The following is an 11,091-nucleotide window of genomic DNA, read 5'->3' on the forward strand; positions in this document are numbered from 1 at the left end:
GGGGATGGGGGGTACAGGATGCAGTGCAGACACATTGGAGGACTGACAGGTATGGGGGGAAGGGTGCAGACACATCGGAGGACCGGTGGGGGGGGGGTGCAGACACATTGGAGGACTGACAGGTATGGGGGGAAGGGTGCAGACACATCGGAGGACCGGGGGGGGGGTGGGGTGCAGACACATTGGAGGACTGGTAACATGCAATGAATTAAATTTTTGTTCTTGGGTTTAGATACAAATAAAGCTTTGTGAAGTTACACAGCGTGCACAGAGCTTGAGGTCAGGTTACAGGCAGCCCAGTGTCCTCTCCTCCTCATGGCAGTCTCATCTTTGGTGAGCCACCTCTAAGGCTAGAGGGATGCCGGGGATGCCACATACCGTATGACCACACTGAGACTTCCCGTGCCCTTATACTAAACCCCCCCCACCCCAAATCCCACAGTACCTGATACAAGGACACGGGTCTCGGTATGTACAGGAAGGAGGCAGCTTTCTATGTAATAGTCACTGACGCTCACAGCTCGGGGGGGTGGCGCTGGTCGGGGGGTATCGGAGCTCTTAGCGGCTTCTCTCCTTTGATGTCACATTCTGTGTGAATTCTCCGGTGTGATGACGGCGGTCAGTAATTGTCTCCCCGGCGCCGCCGCTGCTGCCCCCCTCATCACGTGCTCTCGGGTCTCATTAGTGCTCCGGAATCTTCTCTGAGGATCTTCATCTCTCCGAACTTCAAACCAATTATCAGATTAAACACGAGGACTTTATAAATGGGAGACACTTAACCCCGTCACTGCCGGGCCCCGCACTAACATGGCGACCCTCAGCGGATTCATGGGGGTCGCCTAGAAGCGGTAGAATATGAGGTGACCCACCGCCGGTCCACGGAGAGTCCAGGTGATTGGAGCAGCGTACCTGAGGGTGAGATGTAGCAGGACGGACAACTGCGGTGTGCGCTGAAGGCTACGTGGTGACACAAGGGTGCACTGGGGCGCATTGCAATCACAGGGAGACATGGGTGCATTGGAGTCTTCGGGGACACGGGTGCACCGGAGTCTGGGGACGCAGAAACCTGGAAGTGATGGCGGCTGCGGGCCAGAGCGAAGACCAGACGCTGGATGCCTGGAGAGGTGATTGTAACATTGCCAACACTGCAGATAATTTGTAGTCACCCCAAGGATGCAACTTACTGAAAGGAAAGATCGACCTTTTGTCTGGATTTCCTCCTGATACAGCAGGGCACTTCCTGCTACGTGACTGTGCCTAGGCACTCCTGATATCAGAGCCCTTCTTGTGTCTAGACACTCCAGATATCAGAGAACTTCCTGTGTCTAGGCACTCCAGATATCAGAGCACTTTCTGTGCCTAGGCACTCCTGATATCAGAGCACTTTCTGTGCCTAGGCACTCCTGATATCAGAGCACTTCCTGTGCCTAGGCACTCCTGATATCAGAGCACTTCCTGTGCCTAGGCACTCCTGATATCAGAGCACTTCCTGTGTCTAGACACTCCAGATATCAGAGAACTTCCTGTGCCTAGGCACTCCTGATATCATAGCACTTCCTGTGTCTAGGCACTCCATATATCAGAGCACTTCCTGTGCCTAGGCACTCCTGATATGAGAGCACTTCCTGTGCCTAGGCACTCCTGATATGAGAGCACTTCCTGTGCCTAGGCACTCCAGATATCAGAGCACTTCCTGTGTCTAGACACTCCAGATATCAGAGCACTTCCTGTGCCCAGGCACTCCTGTACACTCACCGCCAGTTTAAGGAGATCAGGTGATGTCACCTCGGTGCTGCTCACTGTTCTCCTTGCTGGAGGTTCTGAAATGAGGGTGCAAAGCCCCGCCTCTACCAATATGGCCGCCTCCACACAGTGCAGAGTAAGGCATGGTAAGTCAGTAATGGGGGAAGATCGGCTGCAGGGAGACAGGACTACAGATCACTCCCCCCGCTCCCGGTGTTCTGCGTTATATCCCCTCTCTGGGCCGGGCCCCTTTATAACCTAAGAGGGGCCCATCCCAGGACTTGGAACGCGCACATTTCTTCCTCTGGAAGGTGTGCTGATGGGTCAGACGAGTCTTCAGCGTTTATATGAAATGCGTTTATTCTTCTCCCGCCAGCTCGGCTCCGTCTCCCGGCAACACCTTTATTTACATGGCCGAGGAGCGGCCGGGGCGCTGAAATAACAAGAGATTCACGCCAAGTCCCCTGAACGCCGTATCACATAAACTGATCGCTGTGTGTTCTGTGCGCAGCGTGAGATCCACCGCCCGATAGACGGGAAAAACCTTCCACTAAATGTTATTGTGGCTGTGATGTCATAGACGGCGGGTATTAACCCCTTCCTGACCAAGGGAAAAAACCTGAATGTCTGAATGCAGCTCTGAAACGTTGTCATCTGCGTGAATCTTTATAACTGCGCCATGTATCCGGGTGAATCCTGACTTCCTCAGGACACATCGGGCTTTTTTTTTTTAAAACACACGGACAGTGACCCCGGCACGGACAGTGACCCCGACACGGACAGTGACCCCGGCACGGACAGTGACCCCGACACGGACAGTGACCCCGGCACGGACAGTGACCCCGACACGGACAGTGACCCCGGCAAGGACAGTGACCCCGACACGGACAGTGACCCCGACAGGGATCCTAATGCTAACACTGATTCTAACGCTGACATTGACACTAGCGCTACCCTAGATGAAGCCTTGTACTATTTTATCTTCCTTCTCCTCCTTTAGGAAGCAAAAAAAAAAGCTACAATGTATCTCCTTTTCATAGGACTCTAAAACAAGTGATCGCCGTGATTGGCTATTACAGTGATCATGTGATCAGGAGCAGTGGCGTCACAAGGGGGTTGTGGCCCGCACCGGGTGACAACATCAGAGGGGGTGACACCAAAAGGACTGACTCGTTTTGGTGTCACCCCCTCTGAAACGTTGCATGAGGGAGGAGGGGACCCGGCGGCATTCCTTATCCTGCCAGGTGAACGTCCCCTCCTCTCTTTGCCGGCGTCCATCACCAAGATGGCCGCCGGCAGGTAAGCACGCATCAAGCTTCGGGTGACACCACACCTGGGGTCTCCCCTGATCAGGAGCCGCCCCCCGATCTTTGGTCTAGGCCCCATAGGTTGTTATGGTGGGCCCGCCTGTGTCCTAGCAAGCATGTGTGGGTTGCAGAGTGTCATAGGTTGCTAGGACACAGACGGAGGTTCGATGGGGTGGGTGAAATTGGCCCAATCGTTTGCCCACTCTACCCATTGCAGATACATATCTTGATCCGATGGCCGCGGTTCCGATGTCTGTTTACTGCCAGTGCCATTCATCTGCACTGTCCACACTGCCCATTACAGCCCCATAGACCTCTAAGGAACCAACTCCAATCGTCTCAGACCATTGAAATCTATGGGGCACCGATGTGCAGGCGCGGACAGGACAATGAAGATTCATGGCATTGGATGTAAACAATCACCAGAACTGCGGCCTTAGGTCCAGGTAAGTACGGTTCTTAGAGGGGAGGTGCAGGGCCGGATTTACTCTCTCTGCTGCCCCAAGGCCAGGTTCCTCAATGCACCCCCCTAACCGCCGAAACTCCCCCCCTCACGGAGAGAGTGGCAGACCTGCAGGCTGCATACAAGTACAGCTTCCCCGCTCTACATTTAGCTCTGCTTGCCCAAAGCCGGGCTAAATGTAGAAAACAACTACCCGCCCGGCACCCGGAACTGCAGGTCCCAGGCATCGGGAGATAGGAATTCCCACCCCTGCTGCCCCTCTACTCCCTGTTGCCCCTCTACTCCCTGCTGCCCCGAGGCCGGGGCCTCGGTTGACCTTGTGGGAAATCCGGCCCTATGGAGGGGGTGAGGTTTTGTCAGGTGGAATGGGGACATTAAAGATAACTGCACTGTGAAAGTTCCATGCTGCAGTTCTCATCGTGTCCATGAGATGGCGCCGGAGCCCCATCATTTATTAGCACCGAGAAAAGCCATTTCTGCGTCACTCATCTCCTAATTCGGAGAGATCGGCTCGCGGCCTGAAATAGACATTTTGTCAGCAAGTAGAAGGTTTAATCTACGGCCGGGATTGCCAGAGGAGATTCTTCCAATCCGTTTAGTCTTGTTCTGGGCTATTTCCAGCAAACTATCAGAGGGTCAGAGTGAGAAACCACATCCGGAAAAATGAAGTGTGAAAAAGTCGCAACAAAGTGTTACAAATGATCTATTGTGTCGCAGTGATCGCAGTGTACAGAGAGTCCTGCGACGCACACCGCATGCGGCACCAATGCACTTTATTCCCAGGACCAAATACATTTTAGCTTTGCCAAAGCATTTATCATGGGACGGATCCCAAATTATTATGAGATGGATCAGGGGGATAATCCTAGGACTGTATACATTTTAAGTCTTTGTTGTATCCCGGTACAATGTTCCTCTCAGTCGGTGACATTCTGTGACATATTGTGGAGTCTCCTCTTCTCCCAGTACAATGTGGAGTCTCCTCTTCTCCCAGTACAATGTGGAGTCTCCTCTTCTCCCAGTACAATGTGGAGTCTCCTCTTCTCCCGGTACAATGTGGAGTCTCCTCTTCTCCCAGTACAATGCGGAGTCTCCTCTTCTCCCAGTACAATGTGGAGTCTCCTCTTCTCCCCGTACAATGTGGAGTCTCCTCTTCTCCCCGTACAATGTGGAGTCTCGGCATCGCAGATGGTATGTGCAGGAGAACTGATCTGCCCGGGAACAGCTGACAAAGCATTGGAATGCTTCACCTATTGGCGGTGAAGAAATGACATAGAAATCTCCTAGGAACTATTTACCAGTCACTGCAGAGAGACTACAAAGTGGCCCCATACCTGGAGATACTACAAGACCCCAACAACAGAGAGACCCCGAGCCTGTGAGCGCCCGCAGCCTGGAAATCGAATCATGGTGGTACAGGCAGACCTACGAAAAACTGGGCAGGATTACGGTAAAATGTGTGACCGTGTACGCTAATGTACCCAACGCTCAGGACCAGGATGAAGACATTACATATTGCAGCATATGTGTTCAAGGCGCTGAGGGGCATAGGGAATAAGTAATTATTATGGCCACTAGATGGTGCTGAGGGGCATAGGGGTAAGTATTTATATCCTATGCTCCTCAGCTCCATCTAGTGGCCATAATGTGATATTATATTCAACCAGAAAAGAAACTCTTATAAGAAAGTTTGTTTTTGCCTCTATTCACACATAAGATTCACGGGGCCAATAGGTCTGTGAATTGTTTAAAATAGACCCCTAATGTTTCATTTTCAGTTCAGACAGGAGCGCAGGGAACGCTGTGCCACATGAGTCAGTTTAATAGAAATGAAAGCCAATGGATACCACTTTATCGGATTTTATATAAAGAAGTGACAATTGTCGGTGACGCGCAGAGCCGGTTCCGTGTCCTGAGTCAGTTTATTTCCACTTCAGGAAACTTCTCCTCAGAATAATAATAAATACTTTATATAGAAAATAACAAAGTCCTCCCTGTCCCCGGAGCAATGTTCTGTCTGCATGGAGAGCGTCTATAAAAGGGCTCGGCTGTTATTCTTCATCCCGTGTCAGTGAGTTCAAGGCCGAGCGCCGATCTCCTGCCAGATTCCGGGCCATTCATCGGCAAACAATGGCGCCATTCCTGAGCCCCGAACGCCGCGTCCGTCCGAAGCTGCACAAAGCTCCTCTGTGTGTGTGCGCGCGCTGCCTCTCCGATCCGAGGACGCTTTCTTCTCTCCATTGCAGAGATCACAGAGAAGCATCAGAGCTGCCCCGGGAATGCGAGCGGCGAGGCTTGGAGATACGCATCGAAACGCGCCATTCACCGCCACAAACCTCCAACCGCCAACGCACGATAAGAAAGTCAGACAATTAACTTCTCTCCGAACTCGAGGAGAACTGGAGCGGAACATCACAATGTTATCAAATGGAAACGTTATTATACATATAGCACTGGCATATACCATAGTGCTGTACAGAGGACACTGAGCCAGTCACATCACTCTCTGTACAGAGGAGCTTACACTCTAATGTCCCCTCCCCCCCACAGTCACATCAGTCTCTGTACAGAGGAGCTTACACTCTAATGTCCCCCCACAGTCACACCAGTCTCTGTACAGAGGAGCTGACACTCTAATGTCCCCCCACAGTCACACAATATTATGATACATGTATATAGCTCTGACATATACCGCAGCGCTGTACAGAGAACAATGTTTCTCCCGGGAAGGAATGAAGACACTTTGTTGCCTCAGGAATAGGATCCTAATATCTCATTCTGTCTCTCTTACCAACTGTCACTTTGCAGCAGCGGAGATATGTAGGGACGGAGTTGGTCATGTGACTTGTCAACTGTCATTTGAACAACATTCGGGACTTTCCTGGGAGAGAATGAAACGATTTCACCCCATAAAAGCGACTGAGACAAAATGTTTTACCTGCCAAAGGATTTGTAATTGTGTTCAGACAGTTTTGTGGTTCCGGCACCCAGCCAGACAGCACCTCTTCCCCACTACAGACGAAGCAAGGGACCGCCCCCAGCCTGTGATTGGATAGTGACGGAACTGAACTTCCTCTCAGGACAGGAAATGGTGGGAAGTCTCTCTAATGGGAACACATAAAGCGGGAAGGGTTAAATACCTTCATTGCTGTCTGTGACTTCCTGACTCCGTGTCAACCGCTCCCCTGATTTATTTTTTGGTTGTCACCGGGGCAGGATGTGCGGACAAATCTCCCGTTTGGGGGTCGCAGACAGAAGAAACCCCGAAATGTTCGCCCTCCTGTCCTCTCTGTATAACAATGTGATAAAGTCGCCGGAATAACTTCGTCTCTTTTATATTTGTGTTTTCTATAAAATGTTCTTTTTGGGATGCGACATCTAATTTTATCTTTGTCCCGGATTCGCGAATCGTTAAATCTGCGTCGGCGGGGGTCGCGCTGTCCGCCCGCGCACTGACTTTATGTCACTCCGGTTGGGATGAGAGGAGGGGGGGGGAGGGGCAGTGGGGGTCGATGAGTCCATTTACCGCAGTGGCGGCGCCGCGCTTGTCACCAGATGCTCTCCGCTCCTAATTACTGTCCCAGATGGAGCGTCTTCCGATGGGCCCCGAGAAGCCGCCGTCCGCGCTGAGACGAGGTGACAGATCTCCGAGCGTCCATCTGCTCGATACATTCAGACAAAACACGGAAAGGCTTTTATGGGGCCGGGAGCTGTCATGTCACATCCACGTCATGGCCCCCCCCGTTCCTGGACAACAAGGCAGCCGGGGGCCCCCGCCGCATCCTCCCGCATCAGATCTGGGCCCAAGGAAAAGTGCCCGACCTCTAAACTTAAAGGGGAACTCCGAGTCCGGCTAAGGGACAATGGTGTCAGAGTGAAGGAGTTCTATAGTCCCAGCACATCCCCTCCCCCTCCTGTTATGACATCAACAGTGTAATAGGAATACATCATAGAAGTGTTTCTGATCATACAATCAATTCCCTTTTATGTAGTGAGTGCTGCCCAGTGGCGTCACAAGGGGGTGTGGCCCGCACCCGGGTGACACCAAAATGACTGACAGTCATTTTGGTGTCACCCCTCCTCTGAAAAGTCGTGCGCTCGGTCATGGGCCGAACGCCCGACAGTGACTGGAGAGAGGAGGGGACCCGGCGGCATACCTTATCCCACCGGGTGACTGTCCCCTCTTCTCTCTGTCGGCGTCCATCACCAAGATGGCCAGCGGCTGGTAACAGAAGATCGCCGCGCATGGGCGGTGACGTCTCGGCGGGGTGACACCCGGTAACAGCCCCGGTTTTCACCCAGCCTCGGGGCGCCCCTGCTGCTGCCTTCCGTTTGCCCATCACTTTCAACAACTTCCTGCTTTGTGTCTCTTTATTGATGTGATGCAATCTCCATTTCTCAAGACTACATTCCCCATCATGCACTGCTTCCAGCAAGCAATGATGAGGTTACATTGTTGTAGTTCAGACGGCAGGCTCTGTGAGAGTGGTGACAACCAGGAAGTGCACACTCACAGGGCTGAGTGAAATGGTGTCAGTGCATTGAGGAAGTCCATCCTATGGGCAGCTTCAGTCTCAAGACTTCTAGAAGGATCTGGGTATTAGGAGTGGGATGGAGTGTGTGTGTGTGGGGGGAGGGGGGGAGGGGATTTTGGTTCTTATTGCACGTTAATAGGGACATTTTATGCAGCTAGACCACACTTTAAAGGCACAGTCCACCTTTCCCAAATAACACATTAAATTCACATTCATATACGAAGCAATTTCTTCTTTTTTTTTCCCCTTTGTATTCTGCAGAGCGTCGCGGCTGCGCTCATTGGATGGGAGGTGCAATGCTCTGGCTCCTGCAAACTATTCCTCCCGCTCCTTTCACTCACAGGGGACAGGAGGAAGCGTGATGACCCGTCCGAGGATCTGTGATCGGGTGACGCGGCTCGCGCTGCTCCAAACACGAAAGATGCCTGAATGCTGCGGAGAGAAGAACCCCGAGGTTTAGGTGAGCTGGGGGAGGTGTGCGTGTGGTGGCGGGTTGCATGTGGGGGGGGATGTGTCCATGTTTTATGTTACATCCTTAATATGAGTGTGACATGATACATGGTATGAAAAGTAAAGTCAGCCTTTAAGACAACACTTGTTTTTTTCACACTTTTCGGGGTCACTGGGGAGGAAATAAATTCCATGTAGTGTAAATATATAATAATACTGTAATAATAAAATATCAACACAGGATAATAATAATAATATTAATATAAATGATAATATAAAAAAATAATGATGATGATGGTAATAATGATGATAATATTAATAATGATAAAAATAATAATAATAATAACAACTATATTAATAATATTAACAAAAATAATTATGACAAACATTATAATAATGATGATGATGATGATAATAATAATATAAAAAATTATAAAATATGTACAGTATTATTAACAATAATAATGATGATAAAAGTGATAACGATAATAATAATAATAATAATAATTAATAAGAATAATACTGATGATGATGATAAATAATGGCAATCACGGGGCAGCGCTGCATTCTGCGGAGTGGCCGCCGGGGGGCAGCAGCGCTCCCTCTCTGACACTCAGCCCGCTGGCTCGGAGGGCCAATGAAGGTTAATGGGAGATGTGAAGCTCGGCGCTCCGGTCGGAGTTGGGAAGTTGCGCTCGGTGTTCTCGGGGACTCGGTCCGGCTGCTCCGTCCCGGCTGTGTGCAATGTCCGTGCAGACTGTGGAGAGACCCCGTGCCCAGCGGAGAGGATGCCCGGGGCGAAGTGGGCATCAGACCGGGCGCTGAGGCGAGGCTGAGACGGAGTCGTGTGCGGGAGCACCATGCACTGACCCCCGGGCACCATTCTGAACCTCGGTGGGTGTTTTTGGGACAGGGCAGCCAGCAGAGAGGGTGCCATAGGACCGCACTGTGTCTGACATACCATGCAGTGCCCTGGGCACCTATCTGACCCTCAGTGGGTGTATTGCCAACACAGGGGGGGCACTACAGCCCGGGTCTCACAGTGCCAGGATTAGTCCAAAGGGCACTTCTGGGCTCTTCTCATAAAGGAGAACCTGAAGACAGTGCCGGGGTCTGAGCTGGGCAGGGCATTCCCGTGGGCACTACTAGCCAAGTATCTATCCAGGGGGCACCTCGAACCAACAGACCTGTGCCATAAAAGAGGTGCTCAGCTCTATGACACTGAGCCTTCTGGGCACCCCATGCCCTGTACAGAGGATCAGAACCCAGTATGAGCAGCTGGCATCAGTGTGAGGCGTCTGGATTTTGGGGGGTAATGGGTGCTCAGGATGCTGTTTGGTCAGAAACATGCCAGATGTTAACATGTAATAAGAGGGGGCACCGCTGTGACCACAAGGATACCTCATCTGAGGAGTGGGAATGATACGTTTGGATCTCTGGGATTCGGATTGTAATCTGAGTACATTGTGATTTGCAGAGCGGGCATCTCGTACCCCCTGGTGCCACCCCCTCCCCCCTGGCTGGCATCGCCTGGTAAGCGGGCACTCAGTGGAAGTGGTTGACTTTTGCCGGCACACTTTGAAGGTTGGACGTCCGATCCGGTGAACGTTTCCTCTGGAGATCAGTGATCGCCGGATGCCACTTGGCGTGCACATACATGCCCCTGTCTGCAGGGGGCACCCCTGGGACCTGCTCTGCCCCCGAGCACTCAGCAGGTGATGTGAGGGATAACGGTGGAGGCGGCAGGACAGTTGTGAACAGGACCAGCGGTGAGAGCAGATGTGGCCCCTGGTCCCCATATCACTGACAATAACATTTCCCTGGATACCCAGCACTGCCAAGTGTGTGTCTGCCAGCCCCCGCCGAGGTCTTGGCTGCGTCTGCGGGCACTCCGGGATCCTCTGCTGTGCCAGCTTCTCTCCCCCGGAGCTCCGGGATACCTAAGAAGGTAATTTGGCAACTTCCAGATTGTGTGTCGTGAGCTGCAGCTGGTGTGTGTGTGTGTGGATGAGTGAGCGTGCCAGGATAGCCAGCGAAGGGTTAAAAGGTGAACAGGTTCATAGCCGAGCTGCGTTCATGTTTATTCTGCATGCCGGACGGAGCAAAAAATTGTTACAATGTATCCAAACCCGGGAAGGAAAATGTAACATTGCGGATCACCCGTTCCTACATGTGGCGGCCGCTTTAGTTTTCTTGTTTCTTTTATTTCTACCTGGTGATCCTGCCAGTAACACACTTCCTGTCCTGAGGTGACAACACTCACTGCACTGCATCAGGACAACAGAAACAGGACCACAGAACACCGTTGCCTCTCCTCATCTTTAGAAGATAGAGGGACGGGGTTCTGTAGTCATTTTATACCAGAGTCACGTGTGTTCTTCCAGATCCTGTGTGAGACTCGGAGCTTCCTGTAATAAAGACCACTCACTGCTCCTCTCTCCTTCTGCAGGGTGACTGGTCTCCTCTAGTTTTGTGCAGGTAGCCCATATTGGGTGGGGTGAAAAATCACTGGGGTATCCAAAACATATGCAGAGTTATATGGGGGGTATATAGTTATATGGGGGGGATGTAGTTATATGGGGGGGTATATAGT

This window comes from Nanorana parkeri, unplaced genomic scaffold, assembly GCF_000935625.1.
Source record: "Nanorana parkeri isolate BGI_ZX_2015 unplaced genomic scaffold, ASM93562v1 scaffold1765, whole genome shotgun sequence".
NCBI classification, from domain to species: Eukaryota; Metazoa; Chordata; class Amphibia; order Anura; family Dicroglossidae; genus Nanorana; species Nanorana parkeri.